Source organism: Musca autumnalis, unplaced genomic scaffold, assembly GCF_047663935.1.
Source record: "Musca autumnalis isolate F117 unplaced genomic scaffold, ASM4766393v1 scaffold_3, whole genome shotgun sequence".
NCBI lineage: Eukaryota > Metazoa > Arthropoda > Insecta > Diptera > Muscidae > Musca > Musca autumnalis.
Window position 1 is genome coordinate 60,607,712 of NW_027411866.1, and position 18,349 is coordinate 60,626,060.

An 18,349-nucleotide genomic window follows, 5' to 3' on the forward strand; every position below is an offset into this window, starting at 1 on the left:
CGGCCAAGTCTACACGGGTAGATCGTTGCAGCCCTGACGAAGGGGGTATGAGCCTGGTGACTCAACCGGAGGCAAGTCGTATTCCGACTGGTCCTGTGTCGGCACATGCCGACAAAAAGCTTGAAAGGCAGGAGGCGACGGAAATGATGTCCGACGACGGGGAATCGGTAGATGACCCGAAAGCGGACAGCTGCTCAAAGTTTGCCTCGGCCCGCAAAGCATCGGATGCGAGACACTACAAGCGTGCCGTATCCTATCTCCGCAGGTTTGTAGGGAAAGATGCAAACTTGCATTCGGAGAGGGAGGTCCACCTCATCAAGGGCAAGTTGAAGTTTATGAGGAAGTTCGAAAGAATGTACCCTCGTGAATTTCATCGCGAATTCCCGGTGGAGAGGATCTTCCTCCCGGAAGACGTAGTAGAGAAGGCAAAGCCTGCTACCTCCAGTAAATGTGCTGCGCCAAAATCTTCTTCTTCGAAGCCTATCCCGAACCGAGAGGTAAAGAAAAAGGCTATTGAGAGCACCCCTAAGCCAACAGTCACCCCTAGTGGTGATCGAGCGGTAAAGGACTCTGCCTCAAAGCCCGATTCTGCTCCAAAAGGCAAGGGTGACGCAATCGAAGATGCTGGTCTCAACAGGGAGAGGGCTGGATCAGCTAAGGAAATATCGTCTTCGGGTGGGGAGAACAGCGCCTCGCAGAGTAAATCTGTGAAGCGTGTGCGCTCCTCTGAGGGTCCGCAGCCTTCAGCCAAGAAGACGATGACTTCTCAGCTGATCGAACCATCAACCTCGTATGCAGCGGCCGCTGGGCGTGTGACCAAAGAGAAGCAACTGAGTACGGAGAAGGTCTCCGCCTCTTCTGGAAAAGTTAAATCCAAGGTACGCGGTCAAAGGCGCAATAAGCCATACGGTAGACCAACTGCTGTGACAGACGATGGCCTGCAAATAGCAATCATCGACAGAGCTGATCCAAATGGAAAAATCAGCGACAGTCACTGGTTGCTATTTGAAACTGGTCTTCGGGCTGCGATAGTTTCTGGACCGGAAGATCCGGAAGACCGTCAGCTTGGCAGCGCCTTCTTGCGTAAGGGTGTCAAGGTCATAAACTGCATGAATGAGAGGTCGCGAGACTTTCTCGTTCAGACAGTGAGTGGTCTTGGTGCTCTGTGGGAAGGAGCTGATCTGGCGGCGGTCTCCCTATCGGACATCCCGTCTAGAAAGGTACTCTCAGCGTGGATTCCCCCACCTACGGTAAGCAAGGAAATCCTGCTGAGAATGCTGAGGTTGCAGAATCCCAACCTTGTTACAACAGGCTGGACTGTTATTAGTCTAGTCCCCTGTAGCGAGTTGGGAGGCTTAGTGGCCAGAGTGGCGGTCGACCCCCCTGGGGAGTTATACTTAAGAGAACGTGAGGGAAAGCTGAATTTCGGTTCAGGATGGGTTCGGTTTCGATTGAGCCCACCTCGCGAAAAACAGTAAGGGCAGGGAAGCGGCAAAGGCTGCGCATACTGCAGATTAATCTGCACCATTGCAAGGCCGCTGCCGCTGAACTGCTCTTGTCCCTCACGAACTCTGAAGTAGACATTGTCTTAGTCCAGGAGCCTTATATCTATAAAAATAAGGTTTCTGGACTAAACAATGCCAACTTCGACGTCTTTGCCGCGTCCGAGGGGGACAAGGTAAGGACTTGTATAGTAGGTAAAAAGAGTTTAAATCTAATCTTTTTATCTAATTACAGTAACGGTGACATATGCACGGTCAGGATGGAGCATGGAGGAAGCAAGGCCACGCTGCTGTCATCTATATATATGCCTTTTGAGGCCCCAGACCCACCCAACCAGTGTGTCCGACGTCTGCTTGACGAGATGATGGGTACCTGTAACGTAATCCTGGGTTGCGACGCAAACGCTCACCATTTCCAGTGGGGCAGCAAGGACACCAACAAGAGGGGTGAGTCCATATTCGATTTTATTTTATCTTATAATTTACGGATATGTAATAGGGGTAGTGATCCAACGTTTAAAATTAGGAACAGGGAAGAGGTCATTGACCTAACCCTTTCTAATTTAGATGACTCTGTCCTGAGGAATTGGAGGGTATCTAAAGAATGTTCCTTTTCGGACCATATGCAGATATTCTTTGATGTCTCTCTGGACAGAGGTCGCCAAATTCCTTATAGGAACCCACGAAGGACAAACTGGGACAAATATACGGAACTAACGAACTCGCAACTAACTCCTAATATTAGTACGGAAACAGTTGATGACCTCAATGGAACCGTTAAAAATCTCACTGATGTTCTTCTTCGTTGCCATAAGGAGTCCTGTCCACTAACATATCCTGGGAGGAAATCTCAACCGGTGTGGTGGAGCAAGGAGCTTGGCGAACTTAGGAAAAACACTAGACGACTGTATAACAGGGCGCATGAGACTAAACTCGATATTGATTGGGACTCCTATAAAGTGAGTTTCAATAAATATAAGAGTGAAATCAAGCGGGCAAAGAAAACATCTTGGGTTAACTTCTGTGAGTCGGTAGAAGGAGTTAACGACGCAGCTAGGTTTCGACGACTACTCTCCAAGGACCCCAAATCCATTGGAAGTATCAAGAAACAAGATGGTGCGTGGACAGACTCCGCCACTGAGACTCTTGATCTCCTTGCGGAGACCCACTTCCCAGGCTGCAAGGATGAGGATACTGTCAACAACGAGCGTGACGACTTCCGAGTTCAGGAGCCTTTGGATTTGGTACTCATTGACAGGGTGGTCAACAGAAGTAGAATTAAGTGGGCGGTCAGCACTTTTAAGCCTTATAAGTCTCCTGGGCCGGATGGCATAACGCCGGCGATGCTACAATTTGCATCACCGACCTTATACCAAATCCTGGAGGAGATTTTTAGGGCGTGCTTGACTTTCTCTTTTATACCGGGGCTGTGGAAGGAGGTAAAGGTAACTTACATTCCCAAAGCGGGAAAACCTAGTCACTCTGCACCTAAAGACTACAGACCCATAAGTTTATCATCCTTTCTCCTTAAGACACTCGAAAGACTGATCGACCTGGAGATAAGGAGTCAGGTAGACACCGTCTCTATAAGCAACTCACAGCACGCCTATGTTAAAGGTAAATCTGTTGAGTCTGCCTTGCATGAGGTGGTCGGCTTCATTGAGAAAAACATGGAAGACTCAAACTTTACCTTGGCTGCCTTTCTAGACATAGAAGGAGCTTTTAACAATGTAAAACTTGAGTCCATTAATCTCTCACTGAAGAAAGTTAATGCACCTGAACCCCTAACGTGCTGGATTAATAATATGCTTCAAAGCAGGATTATAAATTCTAGCATTGGGGAGATAAAAATAAGGAAAACAGTGACTAGAGGCACCCCTCAAGGAGGTGTGCTCTCGCCATTACTGTGGCTCCTTGTTATAAACAATATTTTGATGGAGCTGGACAATCAAGGTATCAAAGTTGTTGCTTATGCCGATGACGTGGTACTGCTGATTTCCGGTAAATTTCCGTCAACCATTTCGGAGCTTATGCAAGGAGCACTATCAACTCTATCACGCTGGGCCAAGGCTAATGGCCTTGGGGTTAACCCAACGAAGACGGAACTGGTAATGTTCACAAGGAAGCGTAAGCTCGGCGCCTTTGTTCCACCAACACTGGATGGGGTGCAGCTCCAACTCTCCCCCGAAGCAAAGTACCTTGGCACAATCCTTGACTGTCAATTGCGATGGGATAGGAATGCTGAGGAGCGGGCGAAGAAGGGAATGATTGCACTTTATTCATGTAAGAACTCCATTGGGAAAAGCTGGGGACTAACTCCTTCGATTATACACTGGCTGTATAATACAGTGGTTAGACCCATCCTATCCTATGGTTCTCTCGTTTGGTGGCACTCATTGTTTCAAAAGTCAACATCCACTAAGCTCGATAAGGTACAAAGGGCCGCCGCAACTCTTATTACTGGAGCTACCAGGAGCACGCCACAGGCTGCACTGAACGCAATGCTGAACTTAAGACCATTGAGTATCAGCATTAAGTGTCAGGCAACCAGGAGTGCCCTGCGGCTTCATGAACAGGGTCTTTGGCGTGGTCGTACCTATGGGCATGGGTGTATCCTGAATGAATCAGGTATTTTTGTGAACCATTGTGGCAAAATAAGTGACTATATATCACCAGTCTTAAGATTTGACGATATAGAAGTCATTATACCTAGTAGAGACGACTGGAACCGCAGTAACCCCCCTCTGGGCGGTCTGGCTATATATACAGACGGCTCCAAGATGGAGGAAGGTACCGGTGCCGGTGTCTACTGTGAAAGTCTATCACTTGAACGCACATACAGGCTAGACAGCAACTGTAGTGTGTTCCAGGCTGAAATCTTCGCGATTTGGAAGGCGGCGGAATTGATTAAAGATCTGGATGCAGAAATCTTTGAACCGGTGACTATCTATGTGGATAGTCAAGCGGCTCTTAAAGCCATCAAATCCTGTAACATCAAATCCGACGTCGTCCTCAAGTGTAGAGCAGCTCTGGATGCGCTAACTAACGGCTTTCGGCTATGTTGGGTACCTGGACATCGTGACTACCAGGGTAATGAAAAAGCAGATGAATTAGCTAGACGAGGATCACAGTCCGCTGATCTAGCTATCACTGACTCTATCAAACCACCCATCTGTCACTTTTTCCAAAAAGTCGAAGCGTTCTCTGACGAAAGAGCCAGTGAATTGTGGCGCAATGAACCTAGGTGCATTGTGGCAAGATCCATATGGCCGTCTCTGTCAGCCAAAAGAACGAATTCGTTGTTGAACCTGAGCAAAGCGGAAGTGAAGGTAACGACGGGAGTCATCACTGGACACTGCTATGTCAGGGCCTTTACCATTAAATGGGATAGGGATGTTAATGACTACTGCAGACTCTGTGAGGATGAGGAGGAGTCGGAGTCGATCGAACACCTCCTGTGTCGTTGTCCAGCTCTGGCTCGTAGACGACACAGACTAGTGGGTGTTCGTTTTCCGCCGTCTCTAACCTTCTACTCAACTGTGGAACCTACTGTAATCTGCAACATCGTTAAGAATCTAAAGTGGCTGGGACAGCGCAACCTAAACGCGTAACGTCTTTGTCTTTTCGATTATTCTGCCTACCTCGTCTTCTTATCTGTTTCCTAGCTCTTTTAATACTTCTTATTCCTATTTATCTATCCATCCTATTAATTCAATTCTATCTCTCTTATCTATTTTTATCTCTCTCCACCTTTTCTAAAGGATGATCACAATGGACCATAAGGTCTCCGAGTGGCGCAGTCACATTTAGTGGCTGCACATCCTCTAACCTAACCTAACCTAACAGATAGAGCTCTTTCTAGGCAGGCAGGGAAGTCAGGTTTTGAGGGATTTTTGTCTATCGTTTTCCCGAGATGCTGTCCCTTTTTGGGTCATTATGATGACTCTAAAATAAAAAGTATGCGTTAATAAAAGAAAAAAAATTTAGGGATTTTATAGATCATTGTAGAGAAAGCATTTACTTACCTAACACAGAACTTATTTGGACGGACAGACGTAACTTATAAGCAGCTATCACTTGGAACCCTGTTACCTGGTTACCAGCACATGAAAATATACTAAAATAGAAATCAACTAAATTAATGCATCTAGTATTTTTTTTATTAAAAATAATTTAGAATATATTAAACTTAATTTGTTCCTGAAGTTTACAATTATACTTACCGTAATTTTCTTAGAAGTCATGTTTTTGTAAGAATTATAGAAATCAGTATAATAAATCGCACAACAATGACCATTTGTAACGTACAAATTTGAATTGTTTTTCTGAGATCATGTAGCTCTCAAATCGCATGAGGAGTTAGGAGGGAAAATAGAGTGAAGAGGTAGGTATGGGGCAATCTAAAACTCTTGGTTGCTATGGTGGACCTGTAGTCCAGTGGGAGGGTAAATCCTCGTCGTAAGACCCGACGAGATGTGGCTCTTAACAAGTTAGTGTGGTGCTGAATTCCTTTGTCCTTTATTTGTTTTATGGTTCGCTTCTCTTTGGGTCACCAGAATATACTTTTTTATTTCACCTTCTCTTATCTTAGTCTGGCATGAAGGATTTTTCTGATGCCTGTCTTATGAGGTAGAGTGCCGCAAAGAACCCCACCATCCGACAAGCTTTAGCCGCGTGATACGCTAACATGCCAGCAGAGCGACACCTAGCCTCCAAAATAGACATCATGGTTTTCGATTCCAAGCAGGACAGGACAATTTTCAATATTGAACAATAAATTTGTAAGTTGCCGTATGTTTTTTTTTAACGAACTCAATTTACAACAACGTTTCAAATTCAATCAGATGGGCTGATGTATCTACCTTGGTAATTGTGCTATGAATAAAAATCAGCTGATTGTCATTTAAATCCTCCAAAGGTATATCTAAATGCAATGAGATTTGTACTGGATTTATTAAATTCAGTTGAGGATTTATGGCTAGTCTAAATGAGCTATTATACCCCGGTTACACTTAAGCGGATTAACCCAGTGGGTTTGGATTTAAAATGTCAATTCCATAGCGCAAACGTCAAATAAATCCTCTCGAAGTGGGATAACCCGGCAAAAAACTCTGGTGTAACCGTACTAATGTCGTGCACAGTTACAACTGAATGCACCAGTTTTGATGTTTTTCAGAAACCAGTGAGTCATGGTAGAATAAGAAAAGGTAGCAGCAATACACAGCTGACTGAACTGGGTTGTAACGTTAGTGTCAAATTTCATATGACATTTTATAAGTTTATTTCTATTTCGATGTACATTAGGGACATATATTTTTTGAGAATAAAATATATCATTCGGAAAAAACCATTTCCCAGAAAGACTTCTTCATATCAATGATATGTAACCTCCTCCAAATTCGAACGATAAGCTGCGCAGTAAATCCCCGCTTGTAGAGGCGATACAACGTTTGTTAATATGTGAGGTATTTTGTTAAAATGTAAAAAAATAAAGCCCTAATAAACATGTGCTTTTTTGATTTCTAAAACAAAACATTGAAGCAGCTTCTCCTTTTTTTATGAATTTCCAGCGACCCCAAACTTGTCTGCAAGAATTCTACTTTCTGCGAGAATTTATGCATTTAGTGGAATGATGTGGAAACATAAAAATTGAAAATGTAACGAATTTTCATTCATGTTTTCCAAAATATTCAACCAAATGTGAAAAATTATTAGTTTTTTAAATTCCAATAATTTATAGACATTTCCTTGTTTTGTTTACAAATACAACTGGCAGTAACGTTACAAACAAAAACAAATTCCTTTGTGGTTGTTGTTCGAGTTGTATTTGTTGTAGTATTAACTTTACCTTGTATTTGTTCTACCATGCCAGTGAGTATTGATTAGTGTAATGAAGTTTATATTACTGGTTGTTATTGTTACTCTTTCAAACAGTTATGGTGTGAATTGGTAAAGAGAGAAAGAGAGTGTTTACGCCGAAATTGCGTGAAAATAAAAACCAAATAAAACACGAACGTTTTAGATATTAATTCAAAATAAAAGCAGTTGCTTTATTGAGGGAAATAAGTAAAAAAAATGTAGAGAGACGGTAGACAGATTACCTGGTTTGGTTGGTAGACGATGGATGAGCGACAATAATAACATTGAAAGGTGGCTTTGGCGGAATTTGATACTCGTTAGAATCTGCATTTTGACAGTTCAGTTGTAATAAAATAGGAGTATGCAGATTGTAACGAGGATAGAATTAAAGACGCTTTTTTTCAAACACAATGAATGTGGAAAGCTACCAAGGTAAATTAAACTAATTAAAATTCTGAATTAAACATTGGCGGCCACCTTGCAACATTATTAATGTTGTAACAAGATTAAATACTTAAGACTATTTGTTAAAATTACGATTATGAATAAGGTGGACAGTGCAGTTTGGTGAGCAAATTCAGTTCAGTTCAATTCAATTTATTTTTTTTCCGTATTTAAAGTACATTGATCTAAGTATAGCAGACACCCGACAATATCCATCCAAATATGGTATATTGGGCGACAGGCAAACCCGGCAAAACTTGTACGCGATTGGTCACTACCTTTGCATACACATCGGGACCGAGGACTAATGCAATACGACTAGGTCTGTAGAACGAAGGATCTGCCAAAGGTAATCCAAGGAACGCGTCCTTGATTTTTTCCGAGATCGGTTCCGTCGGCGTAAAAACATTGCGGAGATTGGCCACTCTAGCTGATACCATTATCGACAGCGTCGGTTCATATACCGACGTTACAGCAATACGACAAAATCGAACGCCGTCCAGCTTTGATGTGGGAAGACTCAGGTTGTCCACCATCGTTGCACATATTTGGCTTTGTATTGCACAAGGGTCTAATACCAACCGAACAGGACACACTAGTCTGCCAGTATTAATATTCACCACGAGACTTGGTGATAAAGTCGCCACAGATTGAAGTGACAAGTTGTGGATAGACGAACTTACTGGATGTCCAATAGTTCTATCATCTGCGGACGAACGAGAATCGGACCTGAAGCTCGGACGAGACATAGAAACCTGATACGGACTAGGCCTGGAACTTTGTCGAGAACGGGATGAGGATGTTAGAGTAGAGCCGATATTTTTCCGATCGTCATGTAATAAATAGTGATGATCACCTCCACACTAATGACAGACCTTCCTACTACGACATTCCCATGCTTGGTGCCATTTTCCCAAGCAACGCGAGCAGTCCCTATGTTTTGCAATGGTTCGGACCCGTAGCTCTAGCGACATATCAACAAACTCCTTACACGAACGCAGGGAGTGTCGATGATTGCATACGCGACAACTATATTTGTGAGGAATCGGAACATTGAAAACGCCCGCAGTGACGGACGTATGTCCCGATTCGCTGGTAGAAGTACGCCGTGGCCGATCTGTTGAACACACAGAGATGGATTCAGATCGTGCATCCTCATGTTTCGCGGTCGAATTTAAACCCGAGGAACCCGCAGATACGGATTCCGTTCTTTCGATGGGAGATTGGGTGAGAGGAGTTAACACGCTGGAACCCGCAGTGACGGATTCCGATGGTTTTGAAGTTGGAATCGGCAACGCCCTCGAATCCGCAGTGACGGATTCCGTTTCCGATTCATTCAATCTCACCGCTGCTATCGGATTGACAAGATCATCTACTGTCTTCACTCTTTTTTCCGTGGTGTTATTTCCGTCCGCCCTTTCCAATACGTTATCGATCTCCATGATCAGATCGATGCCATAAATATTGGTGGAATCCATAGTTACTAAGGAAGGATAATAAATGTTTAATTTTCTTCATTTGTCGATTGGTCGGTCAGAACGACCAACTTAGTCACCGGCCGCTTTACAACGCCGTTTGCCGTACGAATGTCCACAACTCGAACGTGTCCGTCGACTGCCGGATAAACCTTTTCAACACGACCTAACTTCCACAAGGTCGGAGGGAGATTCTCGTTCCGAACCACGACTAAATCGTCAATTACTATTTCTCTTTCCGGGAATTTCCATTTGTACAAATTTGCAAATTTTTAAGATATTCCTCCTTCCACCTATCACAAAACAAATGAGCGAGCGCTTGCAGTTTTCTATACCGATTCACAAGCGATATCGGTTGTTCAGATATGAAGGGTTCAGGAGGAGAAAGTAACGGAGCGCCAATTAAGAAATGACCGGGTGTTAAGGAAACTAATTCTTGCGGATCGTCAGACATAGGACATAGTGGACGCGAGTTAAGGCAAGCCTCTATTCGAGCTAAAACTGTCGCTAATTCCTCAAAAGTGAAACGAAGATTTCGACAATGCTTCCGAAAATGCAGTTTGAAGCTTTTAACTCCAGCTTCCCAGAGCCCACCCATATGTGGTGCACCAGCTGGAATGAATTTCCACGATAGACCTTGATGTAGAAGAGCATCAGAGGCCGAATCACAGTTATCTCGAATAAAGCGAATATAATCTTTTCTAAGTTCACGAGAAGCGCCTACGAAATTTGTAGATCTAGTCGTCGGCATCCGTAGCAGGTAGGAATGGGATAAGACTATGTTAAATTAGAAGATAGTCGATATCAGAAGAGGACAAGGTGTTGGAAATTACTCAAACTTAATAGAAACATCATTCTGATATCTTTGTCAGCGCATTCTAGTAAAGGGACACACCTTAAGATGGGTATAGTGAGTACAAATATGTTCGCTCAGTTTTTCTATTCAGGAAAAACCAACTTCGAGGACGAGATAAAATTGTCAAGGAAGTTTGATTTATGTAAATTAAGTCATAGGCACAAGTCTTTCATGTATTATAGAAACTGAACGGTCACATGCAGCTTTCATATCATAAGCCTAATGGAAGGCGTAAATTTTTCGCAACGAAATCATTTGGTAATTGTCCACAGAAACCAATGCTGCAGACCTGCTTTATTCGTGACTACGATGACCAATCACACTACATCGTAGAGCGAAGTACCCTAGTCTTTTCTAACCTAGTGTTTACTAAAGTGCTATATCTGTACACAAGGCTGCATTAGGGGTGATCTATGCCCACTATTTAGGCTTTAAAAAATCACGAAATGAACCGCATCTTGTGCTGATCTAAATGAAGTCCCTAAACTGTCCGTTGGAATTAAAGCCTTATTTACTCTGACACCTAGCATAAGCGTCTTAGGGAAGTGCCTCAATATTTTGCCCGATAATACACGACATAGTCAACCAAAGGACAAATATAATCAATACATGCATGGAAATACGGTTTAAGATCTTTAAACATATGAAGAAAGATTTTTGGCTTAAGTGCTAAAAAAAAAAATGAAAGCATAGGAAAATAGTTCTTTCAAGCTCAACTATATTCAGAAATATATAATATCCAATTATATCGAAACATTTCAGCTCATTTGTATATGAAATTCATTTTCATTCACTTTTTTTTATTAATCAAAATCCATTATCGAAAGTTTCTCTGTGGTAAAAGCAGATAGCAGTAGCATCGTCAAAACATAATGAGCATAAGAATTCTTCTGGTCTTAGGGGATATCACACATATCCTCTCGAACACAAACTAGTTTCTTTATTTTATATTTTCTAATTAGCATATGAGATGATTTGAAAACTCAGTCTATTCTTTTTTTTTTTAAATATGATTAAAATAGTTTTAAACATTTTACTACTCTCCCTACTCGCTTGAACCTTGATTGTCTGTTGATCATTTAGTCCTTGCCCTATCGGGTTGATTTTCGGATGAAATGGTAACTGACGAAACCCTCGTAAATGCTTATTAAGTAACCATGCATAGGTGCAAATGGCTGACGGTATATTTCATTTGCACATACGAAATTAGTTTTCAATCCATTTTCCGCTTTGGAAGGCTATTTACGGTAATATCCCCTAGGTGTTCAAACTGTCCTTCTCTTCATCGAAGTTATAGCAACAAGTAACGACCTTTGTACCTGGAAATGACAAAACAGCATTTAGCATGAGGGTGAATGGGGAGCACTACATGCGTTACCTTTATCTAAGAATGTTCAGTAAAGCACCCAAAAGAACAGCGGTAACGTTTCGGAAAACCTATCCTTTGAGGGGCCAATAATTTCATTTATTCTTATCCTCCTGTAAATAAACAAAATAGAACAGTTAGATTATTGATTGTCGTTTTGTATTTTTCCTAATGATGTTTGAAATCGTATACAAATTCTTTTCATTTTATCTCATCCAGTAAATTTTTTTGATTGTTAGGACCTAGGATACCGTTTCCATGCTTGGCGTTTAAGCCTATACATTCCTAACGGAACATCAGTGCGTACCCACTGCCCTTCATTCATTTGGCGTCAGTTTTTATCATTCTTCCTTTTCCAAAAGCATGAATAGATCGTACACATACATCTATATGTATGCAAATATAAATTGTTATTTTAATGGACCGGTGTATTAGGCACACACACACATACGCACACATTCCCTTTTCTGAAACATCGCAGTTCATTGAGAATGAATTGAATTGCTTTATTAATTTCTTTTCTCTTGTTTTACCAGGGAATTTATTAATTTTCAACCAGTTCGGTTGAATATTTTATTTTCCACGATGTTTTCAGTTCATAAAAAGGTAAACACCCAAATTAATTATGACTTTACCTCTATTCCGCCAAATTGTTCGTTCACAACGTTGAATGAAATAAATTCTTTCGTTATGTAGCATAGAGACGTCGAACTACGTTTGGGTACCGATTTAAAAAAAACGTAAATGGAATAACCATAGTCGAGTAACTGCAAAACAGGGTGGCTCAAATAACTTTGTTTTTTTTTATAGGCACCAAATTGAAAGGCGTTCGCACAGTGGACCTTAACTGAATTTGAATAACCAAATAGTTGCACTTTTTCCCTCCCATCCTTTGACAGTGATGTTCAAAGGATGGTTGGGTTTGTCATGTGCACAATTATTGGCAATATAACGCCATCTATTGGTTAATAGCAGCACTTCATCAGCTGTTTAGGAATAATAAATGACAGTCGAACAGTTTTACTTGTTTATTTGCCGTCAAAACAAAATAAACAAAAATCACTCAATTAAACCACACCGGAAAGACTGACGTGATGACAACAACCTGTAATGGCAGGTTACAATGCTTTAAACCTTCGTTTTCTTTTGCGACTTGGAAGCAGCCGGAGGTGAGACTGTTACGAAGGAGAAACCGACCAATTCTGACAGCGATCATAACCTGCAACCGATGTAAAACTGAGAACCAGCCCATACTTATCATTGGTTACAACCAAAAGTAAACAAGAACAATACTTTCTTATAAATTGCCTTTATTTGAAAAGTGCGAAACCAAATGCAATAAATCAACACAAAAATTCAAATGAACATTGTACAATTGAAACATACTGAAGTACAAACCAAATTGAACTTAAATAAAAAATAATTAAAGCTGAATTAACGTTAAAACTAAATTGGACTTAAATAAAACCACTTAAAACATAATTAAAATTGAATTAAAGTACAAAAAAAGAAAAAAAAAAGAAACTTAAACCAAAACAGCTACAATAGAGTTCTTAAAGCTATTCAACACCAGACGTCTTACCCTGCGATCTCACCTCCCCCGCTGCCCTCGTTGGAATCTGTTTGAAGCACCTGCCGTCCGCGGTGCCAGGTGAATGCTTATGACCAATATACCCCATACAATACTTGACTGCTTCTATAATAATCTATAAAGAAAAGAAGTTTTAATTTACATAATTTGTATTTATCTTGTGTCGACCAACTATTGGGGTCAAGTACCAGCCCTAACAGATAGAGCTCTTTCTAGGCAGGCAGGGAAGTCAGGTTTTGAGGGATTTTTGTCCATCGTTTTCCCGAGATGCTGTCCCTTTTTGGGTCATTATGATGGCTCTAAAATAAAAAGTATGCGTTAATAAAAGAAAAAAAAATTTAGGGATTTTATAGATCATTGTAGAGAAAGCATTTACTTACCTAACGCAGAACTTATTTGGACGGACAGACGTAACTTATAAGCAGCTATCACTTGGAACCCTGTTACCTGGTTACCAGCACATGAAAATATACTAAAATAGAAATCAACTAAATTAATGCATCTAGTATTTTTTTTTTATTAAAAATAATTTAGAATATACTAAACTTAATTTGTTCCTGAAGTTTACAATTATACTTACCGTAATTTTCTTAGAAGTCATGTTTTTGTAAGAATTATAGAAATCAGTATAATAAATCGCACAACAATGACCATTTGTAACGTACAAATTTGAATTGTTTTTCTGAGATCATGTAGCTGTCAAATCGCATGAGGAGTTAGGAGGGAAAATAGAGTGAAGAGGTAGGTATGGGGCAATCTAAAACTCTTGGTTGCTATGGTGGACCTGTAGTCCAGTGGGAGGGTAAATCCTCATCGTAAGACCCGACGAGATGTGGCTCTTAACAAGTTAGTGTGGTGCTGAATTCCTTTGTCCTTTATTTGTTTTATGGTTCGCTTCTCTTTGGGTCACCAGAATATACTTTTTTATTTCACCTTCTCTTATCTTAGTCTGGCATGAAGGATTTTTCTGATGCCTGTCTTATGAGGTAGAGTGCCGCAAAGAACCCCACCATCCGACAAGCTTTAGCCGCGTGATACGCTAACATGCCAGCAGAGCGACACCTAGCCTCCAAAATAGACATCATGGTTTTCGATTCCAAGCAGGACAGGACAATTTTCAATATTGAACAATAAATTTGTAAGTTGCCGTATGTTTTTTTTAAACGAACTCAATTTACAACAACGTTTCAAATTCAATCAGATGGGCTGATGTATCTACCTTGGTAATTGTGCTATGAATAAAAATCAGCTGATTGTCATTTAAATCCTCCAAAGGTATATCTAAATGCAATGAGATTTGTACTGGATTTATTAAATTCAGTTGAGGATTTATGGCTAGTCTAAATGAGCTATTATACCCCGGTTACACTTAAGCGGATTAACCCAGTGGGTTTGGAAAATCTGAAAATCTGGCAACTCTTGTTGTGTTTAGTTGTGTTATTTTTGTGTTCTGCAAAGTGGATAATTTATTATAAAATTTTATTAGTTTCAGTGTTGTTTTCGTGTGTGATTTACTGAAATAATAAAAATATAGAATTATTCGCTTTAGTGATCAGTGAAGTTCTGTTTTATAACATATTAGTTTAAACAGATAAGTGAGTTTGAATTTGTGTCTATCTCAGTGTTTCTTGGTGATTATTTTGTTTTTGTTCTATTTTTGACATTTGCTATTTTTCTGTCTTGCGTTTTTATTTATTCGTAATATTTTATTAGACTAAGATTTAGAGCATACTTTTAGGCGGTTTTAAAATTAACTAACATTAAATTTTTTACAACTTTTTATTGGCATCTGGTATAGCATACTTTTAGGCATAACCAGTAATAATGGATTGTTTAAATAAAGACTGTAAAGTTACAAGTTTGAAAGAACGTTTGTTGACTTGTTGGTTATGTGAGAAGCATGAACATTTGAAATGCTTGGGTTTTACCGGCAAGCATTTTGATGTCATTACTGACCGCAATAATGGATTTCGTTGGGCATGTGCCAATTGCAGGTCTCTGGAAGTAGATTTTTACCGTCTTTTCAGGGAATCTAAAATGGAGCTTGCTGCCATGAGGAAGGATTTTGAAGTCGTTTTTTCTAGGCTTGAAATTTTTGAAAAAATGTTTAAAAATTTTGATTTCGCTGATGGCTCTCCGAAACGTAAAAAAATCTCAACTATTGTTCCTGGTGATAATTTAATTAGCCTTAATTCACCAGCTGTGGTTCCGCCACGCAAGTCTGTTGAGACCTTACCTTCGGAAAATAGCCTGGCCCTTCCGGGGCAGGGTTCATCACTTCCAATCGTTTCAAGTTCAAAAGGAAACTCGACAACTGAAACGCCTTCTTCAGAAATGTTACAAATATGCTCTCTTACTAATGCTGTTCCTGTAGTTACTGTTAATACACCCTGTTCGAATGTTAATGCTTCTGTTCCAATTACACCTCAAGTTCAGGAAACTGAGTCATCTTTAAATTCCAATCCTTCATGGTCCGGGGGTAGTAATGAACTAATCGTAATTCCTCCCAGAAAAAATATTTTTATTTCTAGATTACATCCTAATACGACTGTAGATAACATTTATAATTACATAAAAGCTAGATTGAATAACATACGTGACACTGACTGTAAAATTATGAAATATAATTCGTCAAGGCCACGTGTCATATCATCTTTCAAATTAACTGTGCCTCATGAGTTCTTTAATGTTATATTAAATGAATCATTTTGGCCAGAAAGTACACTAGTTAAAGAATATATATACAGAGAGAAATCTAATACTATTAATCCTGTAGTTATTCCTTCAGTCGTGTCTGTTTCAAAAAACCAATAAGTTCGCTATCCATACTTTACCAAAATGTTAGAGGTCTAAATACTAAACTTAATAATATTTACTTAAAATCTTTTGGTTGTGATCTCAAAATCCTAGTTTTTACAGAAACTTGGCTGAAACCAGGTATTCGTGACACTGAGATTTTGTCAGATCAATACCAAGTATACAGAAAAGATAGACTAAACAAAATTGGTGGAGGAGTATTCATTGCAGTTCATAATTCCATTGCCTCAGAGCGAATTATACTTACTGAATACCCTTATATTGAATTTGTGTGTGTTAAAATAAAATATTTAAATCAATCCTTTATTATAACGTGCTCCTACATTGCTCCAAACTCAAACATAGACATTTATCTTAAACATTCCGAATTAATAAAAGAAGTTTCTTTACGGCATTCAGCAAATTCTGAATTGATTTGTCTTGGTGATTTTAATTTACCAAACTTAACATGGGTCTCAGGCGACAACACTGTGGATTATGTACCTGTTTCAGCAACAGAACTGTCTACAGACATGTTATCCTTCTGGGAAAATATTTTTGATCAATGTCTCTATCAAATAAATAATATCTATAATTCTAAAGGCAAAATTTTAGACTTAGTGTTTTCTTCAACCATAAACTCTTCTGTATGTGCAAGTCCTCCATTCTCAGAACCTGAAGATATTTATCATCCCACCCTTATGGTAACTCTTGAACTCAATAATATTTCAACTACTAAAACTTTACCGCAAACTAAGTCAAGTAAACTAAATTTTGGTAAAACTAATGTGGTCCTACTGCGTTCTATCTTATCAAATAATAGTTGGTTACCTCAGGGAAACATTGATTCCAGTATTTCAAATTTTTATAAAGTACTTAATGATGCATTGACAGTATCAGTCCCTCTCTTAAAGATGTGCTCAGAAATGGGTCCTGCTTGGTTTACTCCACATCTCAGGAGTTTACGCAATATGAAAAGTAGAATGTATAAAAAATTTAAAAGATGCAATTCCACTTTAAATTTTACCAACTATGCAAAAGCTAGAAATGCGTTCAATAGAGAAAATTCAAGGTGTTATTCAAATTACTTAATAAAGATGCGAAATAATTTTCATAGGAATCCCAAAAACTTTTATAAATTCGTAAACTCTAAAAGAAAAGTACGTGAATTTCCTAGTAGCATGAGACTTGGTTGTAGAGAATCATGTGACCCTAACGACATTGCGAATATGTTTGCTGACTTTTTTCAAAGTACCTACTCCAAATTTTCAACTAACTCCCTTAATTACCCTTATACTATTCATAAACTTAACCAGTTTCCTCGCATTATTCTCACTGAGGATGAAGTATTAAATGGTTTATTGTCATTGAAATATTCAAACTCACCAGGTCCAGATGGTGTACCGACTTCTATTTTAAAATCATGTGCATATGAACTTTATCGTCCCCTAACAAATATTTTCAACGACTCGTTGACATTGGGATATTTCCCCCTTGTCTGGAGATCTAGCTTTATTATTCCTTTGCATAAATCTGATAGTAGATGTGTGATTGAAAACTATAGAGGTATTGCAAAACTAAGTGCAATTCCTAAACTTTTTGAGCTTCTGGTTTCACGCCGAATAACTCATTTCGCTAGATCTATAATATCACCTTATCAACATGGTTTCGTTAAGGGTAGGTCTACCTTGAAAAATTTATTGGAACTTACATGTCACGTTCACAGTGGATTCGTAAATAAATGTCAAACTGACGTTATATACACAGATTTCAGTAAGGCCTTTGACACCGTTGTACACGAATTGTTAATATATAAGCTTGATTCTATGGGTTTCCCATCAATACTCTTGTCATGGATACGTTCTTATTTACAGGACCGTACCCAAAGGGTTTCTTTTAATGATATTTTATCAAAAAATATAACTGTGCATTCTGGTGTTCCTCAAGGTAGCCATTTAGGTCCATTACTTTTTGTACTTTACTTAAATGACCTTCCATCTGTTATTCGTTGCTCTAAAGTATTAATGTTTGCTGATGATGTTAAACTGTTTAGCAATCATGATTCTTATAATCAATCAATTAATCTGCAACAAGACTTATATTCTCTTTCCAATTGGTGTAGTGTCAACGGTATGTCATTAAACTTAAAAAAATGTAAAAAATTATCATTTTATAGATCTCGTCCTGATTCTTGCGATTACTTCATAGGTTCGCACAAATTGGATAATGTAGATTCGTTTGTAGATCTTGGAGTTATTTTAGACAGTAAATTGCGTTTCAACTTACATATAGAGTCTTGTGTTAATAAAGCCAAGTCATTACTGGGCTTTATAAAACGCTGGTCTAAGGAATTTGACGATCCATACGTGACCAAACGCTTGTTCATTAGCCTTGTTCGACCAACATTAGAATACGGTTGTGTACTTTGGAGTCCTTTTTACAAATGTGATTCTGATAAGA

General features: G+C 39.4%; 1 protein-coding gene and 1 long non-coding RNA gene across 2 annotated transcripts in view; one reads left to right on the forward strand and one right to left on the reverse strand.

Moving 5' to 3' along the window:
• The first annotated feature begins 6,838 nt into the window (after nucleotides 1-6,838).
• The window catches only part of LOC141399829 (uncharacterized), a 237,074-nt gene continuing 225,563 nt past the window's right edge, over nucleotides 6,839-18,349 (forward strand). Inside the window, exon 1 of the mRNA XM_073979159.1 lies at nucleotides 6,839-6,967. The gene's annotated coding sequence lies outside the window, so the exon portion shown is untranslated. The remainder of the gene's footprint in view (nucleotides 6,968-18,349) is intronic.
• LOC141399832 (uncharacterized) lies at nucleotides 10,906-12,221 on the reverse strand. The gene is made up of 3 exons (XR_012411976.1): nucleotides 12,138-12,221; nucleotides 11,515-11,615; nucleotides 10,906-11,455 (listed from the first exon to the last, which is right to left on the reverse strand). It is a non-coding gene; the product is annotated as an uncharacterized lncRNA (long non-coding RNA).